General features: G+C 37.1%; 2 non-coding genes across 2 annotated transcripts; one reads left to right on the plus strand and one right to left on the minus strand.

The window, feature by feature from the left end:
* The first annotated feature begins 11090 nt into the window (after nt 1-11090).
* Nucleotides 11091-11197, plus strand: LOC128131434 (small nucleolar RNA R71). Its single transcript, XR_008229350.1, has one exon. It is a non-coding gene; the product is annotated as a small nucleolar RNA R71 (small nucleolar RNA).
* Nucleotides 11198-18036: 6839 nt separating this feature from the next.
* On the minus strand, nt 18037-18143 carry LOC111876338 (small nucleolar RNA R71). The gene has a single exon (XR_002844976.1). It is a non-coding gene; the product is annotated as a small nucleolar RNA R71 (small nucleolar RNA).
* Nucleotides 18144-21793: the final 3650 nt, after the last annotated feature.

Consider the following 21793-nt stretch of genomic DNA (forward strand, 5'->3'; position numbering starts at 1 on the left):
AAAGGGATACCGTAACCATAATTGAATTCGAGAATGCAATTTTACAATTACTATCTTCTTAAAATCTTTCTTAGTGAAAGCATTTCCTCACAATCATTTTCATGAAGGAGGAAATCTTATGACACTTAGATTTGAACGGTGTATGTGTTCCTATCCATGTGAATTTGTCAAAACCAAAGTTTACGACAAATTCAAACTCTTATGGATCGAACTTTCTTGATCTCGATTTCTTGCCTTTATGGTAGCACAGCTGCCCACCATGTCTTCCAAGTAGTTAAGCAGCTCACCCTTTCCTATCATTGTACCTTTCATTGATTAAGGTGCTTTGTTCAAAATGAGAATTCATAGAACTCACATGCATACTTAACTCGATTGGATTGGCACATAATCAAAATAATGTCAACACGATAGGTTGTAAACCTCAACTCGTGTGCTAGTGATGATCGATAAGGTTTATTTGATTTGTTCTTGAAACCTTTCAAGACCATTAAGACTCCCACTGACTCCTTGACATATATGATTCTCTTGTCAATAAACATTTCTTGACAAACAAATATTCAAGAGTTAGTGTAGTTTTTATCAAAACACTTCATAAATTGGTCCTAGTTGGTCTTTGTCTTATCCAAGACATCACAACTTTCCACATTTAATGAAAGTTACAAACCTTCTTAATACCTTTCACTTAATGTCACAATCTTAACTTTAAGACTTGTTATTGGAACGAAGTATGATTGACTTATTGATTTAACCATTTCTTCAATCCCTGATTCCTCTTCTTAAACATACAACTGTACTAAGACTTACTTAGAGGATCAATTGAGACATGGTTCTTAATCATTAAAACCTATCAAAAAGCATAAAAGGTACTCTCCCTTCTTCTTAGAATGGAGAAACTTTTATCTTTCTGCCTACTTGATTCTTGTTATTCGTTCTACTATTGATTTAAACTTTTTCAATCAATTCAGAATTACACTTAATCTTATAAGTATAATCATATTTACTAAGCCTTTAGTAAATCATGACGAATATCTTTGTTACTCTTATGGTGGACTTGATCAATACGCAACTTTGTGTACTCGTTCTCCTAGTCCTTCACTTGACACTTTGTCAATGAATTAGTCTAATTTCCAAATACGAAATTTCTCATTCATCGTGCATCCACGTTGCATGATTCCAAGTTTCTGTCCAATTGAAACTTGGGCGATGAGAAACTCTCCTTATTTGGTAAATTCTCGACTTTTCATAATATAATAAGAACCAAATCCATTTGTTGTAGAAGTATGCAAACACCAATTTTCATAACGATTTCATTGCAAGGAAATAAACAAATAAATAAATAAGTCAAAAGAAAATTTATTTTATTTATAAAAGCAGCGGAAAACATTTTTCCTTACAATGCAAAATCCATTGAAAACTATGTATTTCAAAAGAAAATTTTCTAACAACTCTATCATAACTATCTAAGATCAAAATCTAATCTTCAAGTCCATGCGATCAAGATCCATTCCTTGTGATTAGATTCATCTTGCTCTTTCACCAAGCTTTCTTTCTTTTCACCGATCCTGTAAAACATTCAAATGCAATCTTATTACATTATGTATTAAGAATTAATGAATAGGAACTTAATGGAGTTAGATAGTGGATTTTACCTTAAGCGCAACCATACTCTTTGACTCTCCCATCTTCTGGACTCTTCAGGCTCTTTGGGCAGACTTGTATCCAACGCCCTTTCTTTTGGCAGTAAACGCAGGTCGGTTCTCCTAGAACGTCCTCGGAAGCATCGTCGGTTGATTTTTCCAACAAATACGCTCCATTGCTTCGCCAAATCATTTCTGATTCAGCAGCAATGAGCATGTAAGTTAGGTCAATGAGGTTGTCGTCATGATTCATCATATAATACTTTCTTTTGAACTTATTATATGATTCTGGAAGTGACTGCAAAACCCAATTCACAGCCAACTCATCTGGGAATGACACACCCAACATTATCAACCTATCAATGTGTGATTTCATTCCTAGAACGTGGGCACACACGGGTTTACCATCTTCATGTTTCATTTCCAATAGGGCTTTAGTGATATTGAACCTTTCAATTCTTCGATCTTGTGGGTTGGGGAGAACAATAGGGGGAGGAGGAGGAAGTGAAGCATGATTTCTCGTTCCTCGATTGAATCGTGGAATACCATCTTCATGTGGAATGCTTGTTCCACGGGATTTGGGAAGACCATAGTTGTCGAACTTTGACATCTACAAAACGGGAGAAAAAAAAACAAATTCAAGTTAGTTAATTGATTGAGTCCTTAGTAAATCACCCAAATGAAATACTAAGGCTAGGACCCAACACAATATTCTACAACTTGGGAGAGGGATGCCGTAACCCAAATTGCAGAACATTTGAAGGTAAGTGAATGACGATTCACTAATTTCCACCATGAAAAACGAAAAAGAAATTTAAGTTTTAAATCTATGAAAACTCCTAGATCCTTTGAGATTCATTGAACTTTCAATGGCATGTTTAAATCTCGATATGCCCCTCTTGTTTGTGACTGGGATGCCGAGGATCACAAAGCGGGTGTGAATAACCATGCAAACTTACATGGTGCCCTCACATGTTACAGTCACCTATTCGATGTGCCGGTAAACCACACACGCTCCACCGAAGTATGACAAACGTTGAGTCACCCTTTGCTACCTTTGCTTAGAACCATTTAGTGTGTCGGTAAACCACACACGCTCCACTAACGTCTTCGCAAGGGCACAAAGTGTAATTTCATGGAATTGCATCAATTCACTTTTGCCTAAGTAACTAAGATTGGGAATTTTATGACAACATTTAGTTACTTTTATACTTCATTATACTTATAATGGAAGGTTTTGTCCTATCCTACCCATTCGGCTAACGACCCTCCACTAGTCAAGAGTGCGGTGGGTAAGAGTGGATACCCATTCAATCGCCATTTTATAGGCAATTTCCTTAAACACCCCTTATAAACCAGCTTCATGAATGAGGCCTACTAACGGTAAGACTGACTTTTACTCATACATATATATAATGTTAGACTTTTAATGTTATATATAGTATAGGGTGTATTTTATACTTTCAAAATACTAGGTGGTCTAATTTAACAATTATACTTTTAATTGTAGACCTAAACTTTTATGGATTTATTAAACCTCTATTAATTATACACCTTAATTAATTAATAAAACCATAGGGTGTGATTTGAACTTTTTCAAAACTATACTAGGGTTTTAGAATTTAACATTCCTAATTAAACTTTTAATCAACTTTTAAATTCCAAAACTTGAGGGCAAGTTTTGAAACATTTCAAACCATAAGGGTTTAGAATTTAAATATGCATCAAAATTATACTATTTAATCAAAATTTAAATTCCAAAACTTGAGGGCAAGTTTTGAAACCTTTTTCAAAACATTAGGGTTTCAACCATTTAAATTTCAAAATAACAAAACTTTTGGGGTTCAAATTTAAACTATAAAACCTAAAGGGCCAAATATGAAACTTTTCACAACAACAAGGATCAAATAACAAATAATTCAAATTAACATTTAATCACATAATTATCCATATTTGATGATTTCTTGCAAAGTAATTTATCAATTTACTTAAAATAACTAATCAATTATCTTATAAGGAAACAATTATCTTATTAATTGACAAATATCTTCAATTAGATTAAAATATAGTCAAATATATCATATAATCGGATTAATATTAATCTAACATGATTAGGTAATTATCCCAATGCAAAAACAGCAAGAAATCCCGAGATAAGCACTGTCTGACGCACCGACTCGCCGAGTCACCCTCTGGAACTCGCCGAGTAGGGCTGACTCGCCGAGTCCAAGAGTGACTCGCCGAGTCAGGTCGAACAGTGAGGCCAAAACACGATTTTCAGTTACATCAAGCATCAATACAATAGAAACCAACCAGGCTCTGATACCACTGATGGGTTTTGGTCATAAGACATCCTATGTGCTCATACAAACCCTAAAGCTTGGATCTAGGTTTCTCTATTGTACATGCTTTGAATCCAAGACTATTGATGTGCACAAAAGTACCCACTAATTTTAATATTTATAACCTAACAAAATTAGACTAACTATGCACTTATAGGCAGTGTACCTAGTCAGATTACAGTATAGCTTGGGTAAGTCGGGTGTCGATCACAGGGAACGGTGTTCTAATTAATTTACTTACTATTAAATTAACCTAATTTATTAACAAATTTAATAAAGGGTTTTATCTGATTTTACAAGATCAGATGAACTTAAATCCAATTCAATAAGTAAAAACACACACTCTTGTTTAGATTGAATCCACTTTTCCCTTATGGCTAGCTAACAATTACGGATTACTAAGTTGGTTTTTAATTATATTAGTAATTTAGTTCTATCTTACCAATATTTAACTAATTCATGTCAAACCATGTATGTTCACACATAATTAAACACAGAACCAATTATAGTTGAAAATATGCTATATAAGATTTGTTGTGTAAACGCAATTATGATCACAATTATCATTCTCTAACACAGCTAGACTTTATTTATTCTAATTATTAACTAAGATTGGTCAATCCTAGCTCTAACAATTCAATGTTCACTAAATTATTAGGTAAACAGGTTCATGCAGTTTAATGGTCACTAAGCTACACAGAACATGTAATTAAACAATTAGATAAACAAATATTAACATGCTAGGTCATACAAATCAAACACAAGCAAATTTTCACCAACTAAGCTAAATCCATAATCATATAACTATTCATAAGTTCAAAGCTTCATCTAGCTAAACAAGAGTAGCTAGATTCAGCTGCTCATCATAGTAATTAAACTAATACAGCTAAAACTAATAAAAGACATGTTCTAAAAAATAAAACTTTTCTTCTTTTGGTGTTGAAAACCCTCTTCCAGAGCCTTTTTTTCGTTCTTATTCGTCTTCTGGAACTCTTTTTCTTCTGCCAAAAAGTCTCCTTTTTCGTAATAATCATCAGAACTTATATAAGCTTTAAAAACTCGCGCCACGTCGTGGCCAGATCTCGCCACGTCGTGGGCTTCAAGAAATCCGTATTCTTCAAGGAAATCCTCCGCGTCGCGATGCTTATCTTCTGGAACACCCATGCCACGTCGTGGGCTTCATCGCCACGTCGTGATTTTAGCTCTTATCGTGAATTTATTATTTTCTTGTCTTCCAAGCCTCCCATGTTCCCCATTTTGTCACCTTTAGTCCCTTTCTTCGAAAATCCTTTGTATTGACTGAAAATAACAATTTAAACTCATAAGTATCATTATTCTAAACATATTATCAATTTATTAATAAAAATGTACTTAAATATTGCCTAAAAATAAGTGTAAATATGGCAATATCAAAATACCCCACACTTAGGCTTTGCTTGCCCTCAAGCAAATTTCAACTTAATTCTTAATTACTAAAACTACACAGAACAATCCGACTCTAGTTCAACCATTATGCCAAAACCTCAACGCATGCATTTGTGTCTAAAATTCTCCTAAAGTACCCCCCCATACTTTAAATACTCACAATCTTCATAAACACTCACCCACTTTTTCCGAACAATGCTCATTTTATGCAACCCTCCGAATCCATCCGCAGAAAACCTCCCAACCTCAAGGTATTTTTAGTTGAGCAACCTAAGCGTACATAAACTAGAATTACAATTTTTCGATACCACTATGGAGCTCTATTTGAATTCTTCATTTCTTTGACATTTGATCTTTAGTTTCTTTGAATTCACCACCTTTGTTTGATTTTATTGGGTATCTTCAACTTTTTGGATTTCTTCAGAATTTTGATCTTTTGATCTTCACTTTATTTGCTCCAAAATTCTTCAAACTTTTTTCGTAATTCTCTCTCTTTTTCTTTCACATGTAACTCACTCTTTTTTTTTTTCACTCAAAACCCTACATGCTTAAGCAGAGGCGCTCAACCTCAACCTTTATTGGTTAATGATAATAATTTTCCTGGATACATTTCAGGTTTAGGCTGCTAAACATATTGCATCCCTCAAACCAAGCGAGGTTGTGTTTTTGTTCCATGATTTCACTAAAATAAGGGAGGCCACAAATGCACTATAAGGTGTATTGGCTCAACTAAACATTTGAACTTTCATCGGATCATCCCGCATAATACTAGCAATTTTAGCTCAAATTATTAGTACTAGATTCAATTAATTTTAATTTTCCAAATTTTCTAGCAATTTACTTTTTCTACCCCTACCCCACACTTATTTCATACAATGCCCTCATTGTATGTATAAAACAAATCAAAATTAAAGACAAGGGAGAAAAAGTAACAAACTCCCCTGGGATAGTGGCGTGAGCATCTCCAAAAGCGTGGACAAAGTACAATTGGACTTCCAAAAATCGAAACTTGGTGGAAAACTGGTTGAATACGTAAATAAACCACGAACCGAACTCGAAACGTCAATTCGTCAAAGTGTGTATTTGTAAGGAAAAATGTGGCAATGATAAACTGGATCTCGTCGTGATATTGGTTGAAACCACAAACACCAAAAAACCAAACTACCAAAAATTTCAATAGCGCCACGTTGTGGCACAAGAAGTCCACGTCGTGGAAACTGAACCTCAACAGAAAATGAGTTGTTTGCTTTATTCACTCTAGGAGCTTTGATCAATGGCTAACTGGTTGCCGACGCTTCTATGCAAATATATTTCCCAACTATAACCTCTCTCCCAATAGACCCCACACTTATCTCGAATTGTGGTTCCGACTCACGACTCTTAGCTTCTTTGACTAGACAAACACGACTCGAAAGTTAACCTTCTATGCTCCTTAGAATGCCAACGCTAATCTGAAAAATTAGATCAACCCAAAAGAAAAATAAAGTAACATAATAGTCTTAATAAAGTTTTACATCACATACTAAAGTTAACATAAAAAAAAACTACTCAAAAACAGAACAAAAGAAATAAAATCAATCATCATCTTGATCTTGTGCTCCACTCGGCCCTGCTCCATCATCTTGTGGACGCCATAGCTCCTCCCATGTCGGAAAATAGGGATATTGTGGTGGCATAGAAGGTGGTCGGGCCACACCCAAATGTGAATAGATACCCTCAGTAAGCTGGGTATGGTAAATAGCATGACCTCGTAGATTATCCAAATATGTTCCCACCCGACTCTGAAAAGGGTCGGTGGGCACTCCTTGCACATACTGCGAAGCAGCACGCTCTCGTTCGACCTCCCCTCTAGCCCTTACATTCCGACGCCTCGGCCTAGCTGGTGGCTGCTGTCCCGGCTGCACTTCCTCCTGTTCATCATCGATCGGTGGTATAACAAAGCGACCCCCGATATTCACCACCGCGCGCATCACACCCAAGACTTGAATGGTCAAGTCTGTGTCCGGGAATTGAGTGAGATTCCTCACAAAGTCAGGGGTCAAAATTTGATATGACCTAGCCAGGCGAGTAACCAAATGCCCCCGAGTAATCGGGCTCCCAGGCCTAGAATTGGCCGCTTTCTTCCCCATAAACCTTGCCAACATATAAGGCAGATCACAACAAACCCCCGGCGTAATAAGTGTCCATAAATAAAATAGATTCTGGATGGGGACCTTATCACCATGATGCTTGTGATTGATTGAAAACGTGATAAGGCGGTGCAAAAATCGGAACATAGGATTCCGTATTTGTGATTCACTTGAGTCACGAGTGTTGTTCTCATGGTTAGAAATGCCCCGCCAAAACTGCACATCCAAAGTACCCGGAGTAAAATCCCGCACACATCCAAGCAAGAAAGGAATAAAAAATGGAGATTGCGTCTCCACTTCCGTATAGAGCCCCATACGCCAAGCAAACTCCCGAAGACTACACTCACGATATACACCTCCAAGACGAAACACAAGTGCCCTATTGTAGGTGACATCAAGGGTGCGCTCTTCAAAACAAACGGTAGAAAAAAATTCTACCGACAATTCCCGGAACACGGGTTCTTGAATGGCGAATAGATTCCTCCACCCGTGACAAGTGAACGAAAATTGATCTCCAACATAAGTCTTCGACCAATAACGTTCCAGCTCCACTACCATTCCCACTCTACCCAGCCATCCCCAATCAATAATTGGGGCTATTGCAAACTCCCTATTGTATAACCATCCAAGTCGATTCTCGTAGGTTGTTAACAACGGTCGGGGAATGTTTTGAGGGAATTGATATAGAGGATGTATGCTTGCTACATCTATCGGGCCCTCTTCCTGCTGGACAGCTCGTCGTGGTCCCATTTCTGCAAACAAGAGCAAAGCAAAACAGCAAACAAACAACACATTAAAACATATATAAGGTCCTGCCAGAAGTCACGACGTGGCCAGGCTGCGCCACGTTGTGGAGCTTGTCGAACCCAGATGCTGAATCGGACATGTTTACGTGCGAATTCCATAAAAATAATTCTTGGGGTTTGTTCCTATGGACTTTTAAATAACATGGAAACTAAAATCGGACACTAGATTCAACCAATTTCATGAATCATTCAAACCCTAATCACGACAACTTGAAATTGGAAGAAATAATTGCAAAATAAATAAAACACGTACCAAATGGAGTAATTAGCAAGATCTTGCAACGAATTTAGAAGTATAATAAGAAATTGGCAGTAGGGTCGTGATGTTCCCGTGAATGCGGCAGTCTTCCAAGTGGGGGATAAGGGGTTACTCGGTCAAAGGGTTTTAAGCGATTGGTCCCCCCCTGATTTTTAAAGGCCACGACGTGGCGGGCTTTGCCCATGTCGTGGACCTTAAATTTCCTTAGATCGCGAATTGTAATTAAGCCCACGACGTAGCTGGCTATGCCCACGTCGTGAGAGCTGTCAGATGCCAAATTTTAATAATATTCATCTAATTAACTAATTTCTTTGCAAATATTTCATTATTTAAAGTCCCCTACAGCTATTTCTCTGCTTATTACCGGTTTTTAGATGATGAATTGATGTCTTTCCTAATTAAAAAGAAAATAAAAAGAAAGAAAAAATTGCAAACCAAACTCGGGTTGCCTCCCGAGAAGCGCTTCTTTTTTCTTGGAGTCTTGAGCTGGACTCCATGCCTTCTACGTTGATTCTTCGGAAGAGTCTACCATCAGGATCTTTTGTTCCTTGAACCGCCGTTTATAATCTTGAACTCTCCTTTTATATGCCTTCTTTGAATTTTCTTTTTTAGTTTTTCCATCTTCTTCATGCTTTCGTTTTGTGCCCTTTGTGTGTTCCTTGCTCTCCATAGCGTTCCCCTCTTCTTTCACCTCCGGCCTTGTTTCTTTTGAAGTGACTTCCTCTTCATCACTTGTCATTTCCTCGTCCTCTTCGCTCACCCAAGAAGGTGGGTTCTTGTAAGTTATGACTTCAATCAAATACGGAACAGATGCCCTGGGTTTTGTCCTCTTGGCTTGATGAACTACCTTTATCTCTTCTTCCATAAGCTTTTCCAACTCTTCTAGTTCATTCTCCTCATTAATCGTGAACACCTCTTCTTTATCTTCTTGAAAATCATTTCTTATCCTGAAGACTTCTTGTTCATCTCCAACCCTCAAAGTGAGCTTGGACTCGCGAATATCAACCAGGGCACCAGCAGTGTTAAGAAATGGCCGACCAAGGATTATCGGAACATCTGTGTCTTCTTTCATATCCAAGACTACAAAATCTATTGGAAAAACAAATTTTCCGATTTTCACCAAAATATCCTCCACTATGCCTCGGGGTTGTGTCACCGAACGGTTCGCCATGTGAATCTTCATCTTTGTAGCCTTCATCTTCTGAATCTCCAATTTTTGATAAAATGAAAAAGGCATTAGATTAATGCTAGCCCCGGAATCGGCTAAAGCATTAACCTTCATTTTATTCCCAAACTCGCATGGAAGAGTGAGGCGTCCAGGATCCCCCATCTTTTCTGGTGTTTCTCCCAACACAACTTTTGAAATTTGCTCACTTAGAATCACTGTAGACTGTTTCTTTAATTGCCTTCGCGTATCTATCAAGTCTTGCAGTAATTTCTGGTTCTCGGAAGCTTTGGATAAGGACTCAACAAAGGGAGTATTAATTGGAATCCCTTTCACATGCTTCACAAACTCTAAATGTTCCTTCTCTAGTTGACTAAGTGTTGCACGGGTGGGAAATGGCATAGGTGGATGATAATCTGGAATAGGCTCCAAAGATTTTTGCTCAGATTTGCGCCACGTCGTGCCCAGAGGCGTGCCACGTCGTGGCGAGCCTAGTTCAGCATTCTTTCCATTTTCGATCCTTGATTTCTTGGGCTGCTGCGGTTGTTCTTCCAACGCCTCCAGGAACTCGGATATTGTATCTTCTTCAGTATCGATGGCCATTACGTGAGATTGGGCTTTTACTTCGGGATTCTTCAGGGACAATTTTTCATGGACTAAAGTGGCTAGTTGACCAAGTTGTACTTCAAGGTTGTGGATGGAGGCTTGCTGGTTCTTCATCAATGTTTGTTGTTCCATGATAGCGGAATCCGTGGCATCATGTCTCTTTTCCGAAGCCTCCATAAACTTCATCAAAATGGTCTCTAGGTCGGGTTTCTTCTCGATTGGTGGCTGCTCCTTTTGGTAAAAGCCTCGACCTGTCTGCCTATACTTCTCTTCTTTTTGCTTTTTATACTCTTCATATGGCAGCCACTCCTTCTTTGGTTTCCTCCAGTCGTCATCAAACTTATCCCCACTAGAGTAGCACACTTGAGCTTTTCTGTTCCCAGACTCATCCATATTGCAGTCCTTGGTCAAGTGTGGACCACTGCATCTTTCGCACCCCACTCTTATGGCATGTATCGACTGGTCCATTTGTGTTATCCGGCGATCCATGTTATTTAGCATGGCCATGACAGCTGCAATTTCTTCAGTTTGGGTCCCTCCACCGCCTTTACTTCCGTCTTGCCTCGGGTTATGGTATTCGCGGGAGTGCTTCGCGAATTCTTCGATGAGCTCCTTGACTTCCCTTGGATTTTTCTTTGTCAACGGTCCTTGAGAATCAAGGAGTTGTCTTGTCATTACATTGACCCCATCATAGAAGATTGACATCTCTTGCTGCACATTTAGGTCATGTTGAGGGCAATTTCTGAGTAAGCCCTTGTACCGCTCCCATGCTTCGTATAGTGACTCCCCCGGTTGTTGTTCAAAGTTGGCTATCGCCTTCTTGAGTTTGGCTATCTTGGATGGCGGGCAGAACTGGTCCAGGAATTGCTCACGCATTTGAGCCCAAGTGGTGATTGTACCTGGTGGGAGTGCTTTTAACCACTCCTTAGCAGCTCCTTTGAAAGTGATGGGAAGCATCCTAAGCAAGACTGTATTTCTGGTGACATTTGGGACACTGAAGTAATCAGCAATGTCGTTGACTTCGTCTAGATGCTTAAAAGCATCCTCATGATCCTTCCCGAAAAATGGGATGTCCTTCAGTGCTGTCAATATGTGTCCCTTTAGTTCGAATGTGGCAGTGGCAGGAATTGCGGGTTGGACTAACCCAGGACCCATATCATCTCGGATCCGCTTTTTGTATGCTCCCATGGACATTTCTTCAATCGCTGCCATCTCGTTCCTTGGCTCGTTCTCGGGTTCACTTGTGTGTTCTTCAAATTCTGGCTCGGTATCGCTTTCGGACTCGGTTTGCACGGGTGTGTGCTCAAGATTGCTCTTGTGCTTCGCTGGTGAGCTGGACTCTCCTGTCTTCTTTCCCGACTTCCTAGAAAAGGCTGACTTCAATTCTTGCAAGGGCGTCTTTTTCTTGTGAAGTGCAGATTCGGGGTCTTCCAGTGGTGGCACCAAGTGTGTGTTCGAGCTTCTGGTCAGAACTCCTGCAACTTGCTAAACTAAAACGTAAAACTGAACTAAAATAAGAAAAACTAACTACCAAATAAGTAATTTTTAAAATTTTGCCTGTCCACGTCGTGGCAAGTATGTGGCCACGTCGTGGACTCTGTAAAAATTTTATTTTTGCTGAAAAATTAACTTTTTGTGGCTGTGACTCCACAAGAAGGATCGATTAATTTAATGCAAATAATTAAACTAAAAACTAAGCCGTTCCCCAGCAACGGCGCCAAAAACTTGATATGCACAAAAGTACCCACTAATTTTAATATTTATAACCTAACAAACTTAGACTAACTATGCACGTATAGGCAGTGTACCTAGTCAGATTACAGTATAGCTTGGGTAAGTCGGGTGTCGATCACAGGGAACGGTGTTCTAATTAATTTACTTACTATTAAATTAACCTAATTTATTAACAAATTTAATAAAGGGTTTTATCTGATTTTACAAGATCAGATGAACTTAAATCCAATTCAATAAGTAAAAACACACACTCTTGTTTAGATTGAATCCACTTTTCCCTTATGGCTAGCTAACAATTACGGATTACTAAGTTGGTTTTTAATTATATTAGTAATTTAGTTCTATCTTACCAATATTTAACTAATTCATGTCAAACCATGTATGTTCACACATAATTAAACACAGAACCAATTATAGTTGAAAATATGCTATATAAGATTTGTTGTGTAAACGCAATTATGATCACAATTATCGTTCTCTAACACAGCTAAACTTTATTTATTCTAATTATTAACTAAGATTGGTCAATCCTAGCTCTAACAATTCAATGTTCACTAAATTATTAGGTAAACAGGTTCATGCAGTTTAATGGTCACTAAGCTACACAGAACATGTAATTAAACAATTAGATAAACAAATATTAACATGCTAGGTCATACAAATCAAACACAAGCAAATTTTCACCAACTAAGCTAAATCCATAATCATATAACTATTCATAAGTTCAAAGCTTCATCTAGCTAAACAAGAGTAGCTAGATTCAGCTGCTCATCATAGTAATTAAACTAATACAGCTAAAACTAATAAAAGACATGTTCTAAAAAATAAACCTTTTCTTCTTTTGGTGTTGAAAACCCTCTTCCAGAGCCTTTTTTCGTTCTTATTCGTCTTCTGGAACTCTTTTTCTTCTGCCAAAAAGTCTCCTTTTTCGTAATAATCATCAGAACTTATATAAGCTTTAAAAACTCGCGCCATGTCGTGGCCAGATCTCGCCACGTCGTGGGCTTCAAGAAATCCGTATTCTTCAAGGAAATCCTCCGCGTCGCGATGCTTATCTTCTGGAACACCCATGCCACGTCGTAGGCTTCATCGCCACGTCGTGATTTTAGCTCTTATCGTGAATTTATTATTTTCTTGTCTTCCAAGCCTCCCATGTTCCCCATTTTGTCACCTTTAGTCCCTTTCTTCGAAAATCCTTTGTATTGACTGAAAATAACAATTTAAACTCATAAGTATCATTATTCTAAACATATTATCAATTTATTAATAAAAATGTACTTAAATACTGCCTAAAAATAAGTGTAAATATGGCAATATCAACTATAAACCCTAATTCTAGCATATGGAAATCAGAATTCACATGTAATTAGGTTTAAGAACATACCTTGATTGTTATATAGCAATAACAATCCAATTCCTTCTTGAATTGACCTTGGAAAGCTGAGAGTCACAAGTGTCACTCCTCTAATGGCTTACAAACACCATAAGCAAGTGGAGAAGGTATAAAGAGAGAGAGGAGGGAGGTAGGAATTCATCCTTAGGACCTCTTGGGAAGGGTTAGACGAATTCCTAAGCCCTAGGGGGTTTATATAGGTGTAAAGATAGAGTTTCAGTCATTATCCTTATCTAGTTGCTTATCCACCAAGCAACCCATAAGATAATCCTTGAATCCTTATCATAGTCGAATTCTAAGTGATTATCACTTCAAATTCGTCCACCATATATATAAGATAATTCTTACCTTATTTTGTAACTATCACATAATTACAATTCAGCCCCTCTAGTTTAATTAATTACACTTGATCACAAAATTAATTCTTAATTAATTATTGACCAATATTAATTACACAAATATGATTTCTCCTTTAATATATTATTCTTATAACATATTAATAAATCATAATAACCCCTCTCTCTTTATTTATTTCTCCAATCAAGTTGCTTTGGTGAAGGCAACCCAAAAGGACCATGCACCATCGGGTCAAGTACATACCAAAATAGTTATGGACTTAGACACTAATCCAACAAAAAGGACATTAGGCCTTCACATGGCCCACCTAATCACAATGGTAATAAATCATGGTGCTCGGTACTGGGGCATGCTAACGACAATCTCTCACAAAATGCCCCTCCTTGCTCCATTTTTGGCACCCACAAGTTAATCGACAAATTCGCTCATGTACCCTTCCGCAATTTCCATAAGTGCGGCCCCTCTGTTCTCTTGATCGTGAAATAGCGGGCTTAAACTGCCTTGCTGCAGGTTGTGGCTGCACCGGAGCCTGCTTCTCCTTGCTCGTCTAGATCTCAATCTCAATCTCGCGTTTCCGCACGACATCCTGAAGCTCGGAGAGGGTACTATAACGTTGGGTAGACACAAACTGCTGAATCTCAGTCTGGATCATGCTCAAGTATCGCAGCATTTGGGCTTGCTCCGAGGTAGAATACTAAGAACAAAAAAAGATCTCTCAGTAAACATCTTGGTGATCTCAGTCACCAATTCTGTCTTCTGCCTCAATTCCAGATACTCCTGAACTAACCTCTCTCTCTCTCTCTCTCTCTCTCTTTCTTTCTTTCTTTCTCTCTCTCTCTCTCTCTCTCTCTCTCTCTCTCTCTCTCTCTCTTTCTCTCTCTCTCTCTCTCTCTCTCTCTCTCTCCACCAGGGTAACATACTTCAGGAAAAACATCTCCAATAACTTCTCCCAAGTAACATCAACCCTCTTCTCAGGAGTATAAGTACCAGTCACCAGGTTCCACCAGTCCTTCGTGCCCAGACGAAAAAGGTTCAAGGCACACCTGACCTTCCAGTTCCCCGGACAGGAACAAGTGAAGAAGCATCCCTCCACATCAAAAATCCATCTCATAGCCATAATTAGGTCCTTGACACCGTTGAACTCTGGGGGCTTTGTGTTGCTGAAGTCCCGGTATTAGAAAAACCCTTTCCCGTGAACCCCTACAACAACAACAATGGTGGTAGCTGCAACAACAGCAGCCTAAGACGCAGCGATGTATCGCTCGTCGAAAAGTTCAATCATCACGGTCTTGATATACCCAAAGAACTTTAGGATCACCTACCTGACAACCACGATCATGTTAGTGGTGATCATCTCCCGTATGTCATCATCCGTCAAACCTGGCCTCTCCGGGCCGTCAACTCCTGATCCCGAACCTATCGTGTACACCATACTAAAAATGAACCAAACATGCATTAGAAATACCACAATTAATATTATAACAACAATTTCAAACAGACTAAAGCCTCTTGGTTCATGACTTCCTTGTTGCACGTACAGGTCCTATTCTTTTAATAGTATGACCCCATACTACCTTCCACACCTACCCGTACTCGTATCAAGGGGTCGTCGTGGACCATCTGATTGCATGACCCAACATCTAGGAAATGCATACATCCTATACATTCTCACAAGAGTGGCTAAACCTCCTCACATTAGCCTGCTATAAACTGCACTCACTCATGGAACTTCCACCAACCCTACGGTCACTTGTGCATGCTAATTATACATAACGCTGGATTCTTAGACATTCGAATACTTGATTCTACCCTAAGTCCACAACCAAACAAAAGAATAGGAAAAAATGATAAATAAAACATTCACATGCTATAAAATCTTAGTTATGTACCATTATGGTGCATACACTAAGAAACTACAGTAATGATGTCAATTTCATCTAGCATACTGATATGTGCATATTTAGTACTGTATTCCATGCATATGTCTAATACTTTTAGCTACAATCATGCTTAGTTTTGGACAACAGGTACTTATTATGTTTGAAATTTGTTTTGTAGTTGCAAAGACATGCTCGAGACAAAAAGGTAGCAAACAGTTGAAAGCAGGAAAATGAGAGCTAGGACAAAAATGAAGAAAAAAATAGACTTGAAGACAGAGAACCACAACATAGTGATCATCCACCACAACATGGTAGAATACGAAATATGCATGAAGACCACGACGTGGTGCCTTTAAACCATGACGTGGTGATTAGATAAATGGCACCTATAAATATCCTAGAATTAGGTCGAATGAGGGGATATGAGGCTGATTTTCTGAAGAGAATTGCGACTAAAAACCTCTGGAAACTCAGAAGAAGATCAAGAATCAATTGGACCTCAAAAGTTGAAGAAGATTTAGAAGAATTCTACCTAGATCCATTCGGTTTGCAAAATATACTCATGTCTAGTCTAGTTTTCATGGATTTTGTGTGTTTTTCTGCTACTATGAGAGGCTAAAAACCTTATACTTCTGTTTGGTGAAGATGAACCTGATCTTATAGTGTTGAGTTCGATTTATGGATATTAGATATTGGTTTTTCCTGTGTTTGATAATTAACTCTAGCATGTTCTAGTTCTAGTTTATACTGCTTATAAATCTGATTTTGTGTGATAGTTGATCATTCTAATTGCATGAATTTGTCACCTAGTTGTTTATGATCATTAAATAATTAGATCTAGGATTAATCACATATTATATAAAGTAATTAAAACTAGTAACTTTAATTGTGTTAGAGACCATAACTAATCTTAATTTGTGCTTGGTTGCTTAACTTGATCATAGGAAAGTAACTACTATCATTTATAGTCCAATTTGTGCTTCTTATCTATTTGGTGTTTAACTTGTGCTTGATTATTGCATGGTAATTCATAAATTGATACGTCTAAATATTTGATCATAATAGCTACTTAACGAATTGGTAGTCAATATATTCTATCCACTAGAAATCAACCATAGGAGAAGGTGAAATCGGATCTAAGAAGAAGTACTCTTTAAATCTTGAAGTAAATTCGTTTTCTTTTTTTGGTTAATTGTTTAGTTAATAATAATTTGAATTATGTTCTTATGATCTTTGAAATTCAGTAAAAACCCCCACTTTAAGTTTGTCAATTAGTTTAGTTAGAAGTTGTTAAATTAATTAATTAAATTTCGTTCCCTGTGTTCGACACCCGACTTACCCAAACTATTCTATACTCCAACTAGGTACACTATCTATAAGTGCATAATTTAATTAAGTTAGTTAGGTTATAAATCTAAAAACAAGTAGATACTTTTGTGCAGATCAAGTTTTTGGCGCCGTTGCCAGGGACCGAACAACTTATTTGATTTATAGTTTAATTTATTTTAGTTATTCGATCATTTTTGTGGTGTAAAAACTACAAAAAGTTATTTTTCTGCATTTATTTTTCTCTTTGAGCTGCAACCACGTCGTGGTTGTTCTGGTTACGTCGCTATTACATTTCTGTAAGTTTTTAGTTTAGTCATTTTTATTCGTTTTATGCATTTTTGTTTTGTTTTGTTTTTATTTCAGTAATTTATGACCCGAGGATCTAAAACTCCAATAGTTCCACCACTTCAAGATCGAGAATGAGCTTTTCATAAAAAGAAGGACAAGAAGGTCAACGAGTCAACTAGCAGTTTCCAGTCGGACAAGGGTTTTTAAAGTTTCGATAGGACACCTGATAAGAAGGGAATTGGTTACGAGGCAATAACATAAAGTGATACGGACGAAGGTGATATAAAAATGAGGTTGAAGAAATGGCGGATATCACGAGAATGGCTATGGGAGATTACAAGAATAGGATACATGCAAATAATGGACCAGATCTTGTACCACCCGAGATTCCAGCTGAAAGAAGTTTTGAGCTCAAGGGTCACATTCTATCAATGCTCAAAGACATACATTTTTTTGGGAAAGAATACGAAGATGCATTCAAGCACATTGATGAAGTAAAGGACATTGCAAACTACTTCAATGTTCCAAATGTGACACGAGAGTCAGTATTACTTAGGATGCTTCTGGTATCATTTAACGGTGAAGCTAAAGCTTGGTTGAAATCACTCACGCCCGGATCCATTTCTACTTGGGCAAATCTTCGTGACGCTTTCATTGACCAATTCAGTCCACCTTCAAATATCTCAAAGCTAAAGAATAAGATTGCTAATTTTCAACAAGAAGTCAGAGAGTCCTTATATGAAGCATGGGAGAGATACAAAGGGTTTCTTAGGAGTTGTCCTCAAAATGATCTAAATGTCCAACAAGAAGTGACAACTTTCTATGATGAAGTGAATGTCACAACCAGACATCTTCTTAACTCTCAAGGACCAATGACAAAGAAATGAATGGAAACAATTAAGGAGTTGATTGAAGAATTTGCAAAGCACTCACGTTGGTATCATAACCCATGAAAATATGTTACTAGAGGTAAAAGAGATGAAGGGAACGAGAACATGTCTATGGTTTTGGAAAAATTAGAGAATATAGATCGGAGGATGACAAAGATGGATCAATCTATACACACCATAAGAGTTAGATGTAACAATTTCCATGGGACACATTTAACAAAGGACTGCGATTTGGATGAGCACGGGAATAAGAAAGCACAAGTGTTTTTATCTAGTGGATATAAATATTATGAAGAATGGAGAAAGGCAAAAAAGGAGGGGTTGCCTTATGATGAGTACATGAAGCAAAAGGACGAGAAATATAGACAAACCAATCGAGGCTACTACCAAAAAGAACAGCCACCACCCAAAAAGAAATTGGATTTTGAGTCAATATTTAATCAATTTATAGAAGCCTATGAGAATATACATGAAACTATTGATGCTAATGTGAGAAATCATCAAGCTTCTATCAAGAACATAAAGACTCAGCTTGGGCAATTAACAACACTTGTTAACGAGTGGTTGCCTCCTATAAATCCCAAACCAAAATCACAACCTCATGTAATGGTAATTTTTACTGGGAAAGAGGTTCATTCTGAGCTATTAGTGACCCATGTTACAACCACTAAAAATCTTGATTCGTATTTGAAAGAAGAGAAACCCGAAGCTAAAAAAGCAAAATATGAGTCGTGTTCTGATGATTCACCACGTCGTGGTGAACTTGCCACGTCATGGTCACGGGAGAACTAAAATTCTTCTTTTTTAAATTTTTATCAGTCTCCTACCATTCCCATCTCAAGCCCTTAAGCATGCTTTGGAGCTGGAACAAAAGAAATTTATGTCACAAGTTATATCCCTCTCAATAAATGCTCCATTTTTAAATTCCATGGCTAAGCTTCCTAAGCTTGCTAAGGATGTGATAACTAATTGCAACGAGTTGGAAAAAGCATCTACTATCATACTTAATGAGTTGTGTTTAACTGTAATCATCAATGGGTTGCCAATCAAAATGGGAGATTCGGGCCAACTAACTTTGCCTTGTGAATTTGGTAATTCTACTTCAATAAATGCTTTAGCAGATTCGGGATCAAGAATTAATCTTATGACATATTCTTTCGACAAGAAACTCGGTCTACCAAACCTCCAAAATACATAGATGACACTATGAATGGAGGATCATTCAATCACTAACCCACGTGGAATCATTTTAGATTTGTTGGTAAAAATGGGAAAATTTATTTTTCCAGTTGACTTTGTGGTTCTCAACATGAAAGAAGATGAAGACCTTCCCATAAATTTAGGAATACCATTCTTGAGTACCACAAAAGCCCTTGTTGACATTCATGAATCAAATTTAGGAATACCATTCTTGAGTCCAAGCTTTACCATACAAATTTCAAAATTCGATCTCGCAACTACTATCCCAGGGGAGTCTGTTCCAATTTCTCCTCTTTAATTTTATATTCTTTAATTGTTTAGGCATTCAATGTGGAAATTGTATCAATTGAGTGTGGGGTAGGGAGTCGAATATAGGAATACTAACATACTTAGAAAAAATGAAAAATGACTAGAATTTAAAAAATTATTAGATAGATTTGAAAAAATAATCTAAAAATTGAATCTAGTTAAAAAAATTGTTGTATTGTTGCGTCGAGACCAAGGTTGCTAGTGTTATGTGGGACGACCCAATGTAAGCTTCGATGTTTATTTGAGCCAATATATGTTCTAGTGTATTTATAGCTTCCCTGTCATAGTGAAATCATGGAACAAAAACATGATATTGCTTAGTTTAAGGGCCATATATGTTTAGCATCGTGTACCAGAAATGTATCCTGGAGAGCTTAAGTAGCCATTGCACCTTAGACTAATACATTTAACCAATAAGGGTTGAAGTTAAGTTCCCATGCTTAAGCATATGTTTTTCTTTTTAGGATTTTTAGTTTTGAGTGAAAAAAATTGATAAAAAATTAGAAAAGAAAAAAAAGTTGCAAAAGTTTGAGAGAATAAGAGTCTACAAAGCTATGAAGATCAAGAAATATCATGAAGAAAAGTTCAAAATTGAAGACGTAAGAATAAGGCAATTTGCCAAGTTATTTATTGCAATTTTTCATTTATAGATTATTTTCCCATATGTATGCTTGGGTGCTTAACCAAAATTACCTTGAGGTTAAGAAAGTTTTCTGAGGATGGATTCGGAAGGATGCATAAAATGAGTGTTGTTCAAAAGAAGTGGGGAAGTGTTTATGAAGATTGTGAGTATTTAGGATTGGGGAAGTTCATAGGAAAATTTAGACACAAATACATGCGTTGCAGTCTTGATGTAACAGAGAGGCTCAAAATGGATTGTCTTGCACGATGTTGGTAACTAGGGTTTTAATGTAACGGTATGATAATAATAAAATCAATTTTGCTTGAGGGCAAGCAAAAGCCAAGTGTGGGGTATTTTGATATATGCATATATAATCATGTATTTCATGCATATTTCTAATACTTTTAACTATAATCATGCTTAGTTTTGGACAAAATGTACTTATTATGTTTGAAATACTTTTTGTAGTTGCAAAGACATGCTCGGTACAAAAAGGAAGCAAAAAAGGAGCTAGAAGCAGGAAAATGAGAGCTAGGACAAAAAAAAGAAAAAAAATTGACTTGAAGACATAGGACTATGAGGAGGTAATCATCCTCCATGACATGGTAAACAGATGATTCTCGACCAGTGAGCTGACTTGGAGAATACAAGATATGCATGAAGACCACCACGTTGTGCCTTTCAACCATGGTGTGGTGATCAAATAAATGACAACTATAAATATCCGAACATTAGGCCGAATAGGGGGACATGAGGCCGATTTTCTAAAGAGAATTGCGATTAAAAACTTCTGGCAACTCAAAAGAAGATCGAGAATCAATTGGAGCTCAAGAGTTTAAGAAGATTTAGAAGAATTCTACATAGATCCATTTGGTTTGCTAAATATACTTATGTCTAGTCCACTTTGCATGGATTTTGTGTGTTTTTCTACTACTATGGGAGGCTAAAAACCTTATACTTCTATTTCGTGAAGATGAAACTGATCTTATAGTGTTGATTTCGATTTATGGATATTAGATATTGATTTTACTTGTGTTTGATAATTAAACCCTAGCATGTTCTAGTTCTAGTTTATATTACTTATAAATCAGATTTTGTGTGATACTTGATCATTCTAACTGCATGAATTTGTCACCTAATTGTTTATGATCATTACATAATTAGAGCAAGGGTTAATCACATCTTAGATAAAGTTATTAAATCTCATAACTTTAATTGTGTTAGAGAGCATAACTAATATTAATTCTTGATTAGTTGCTTAACTTGATCATAGGACAGTAACTACTATCATTCATAGTCCAATTTGTGCTCATTATCAATTTGGTGTTTAACTTGTGCTTGATCATTGCATGGTAATTCATAAATTGATAAGTCTAGATATTTGATCATAATAGCTAGTTAACGAGTTGGTAATAAATATAT

This window comes from Lactuca sativa, chromosome 1, assembly GCF_002870075.4.
Source record: "Lactuca sativa cultivar Salinas chromosome 1, Lsat_Salinas_v11, whole genome shotgun sequence".
Lineage (NCBI taxonomy): Eukaryota > Viridiplantae > Streptophyta > Magnoliopsida > Asterales > Asteraceae > Lactuca > Lactuca sativa.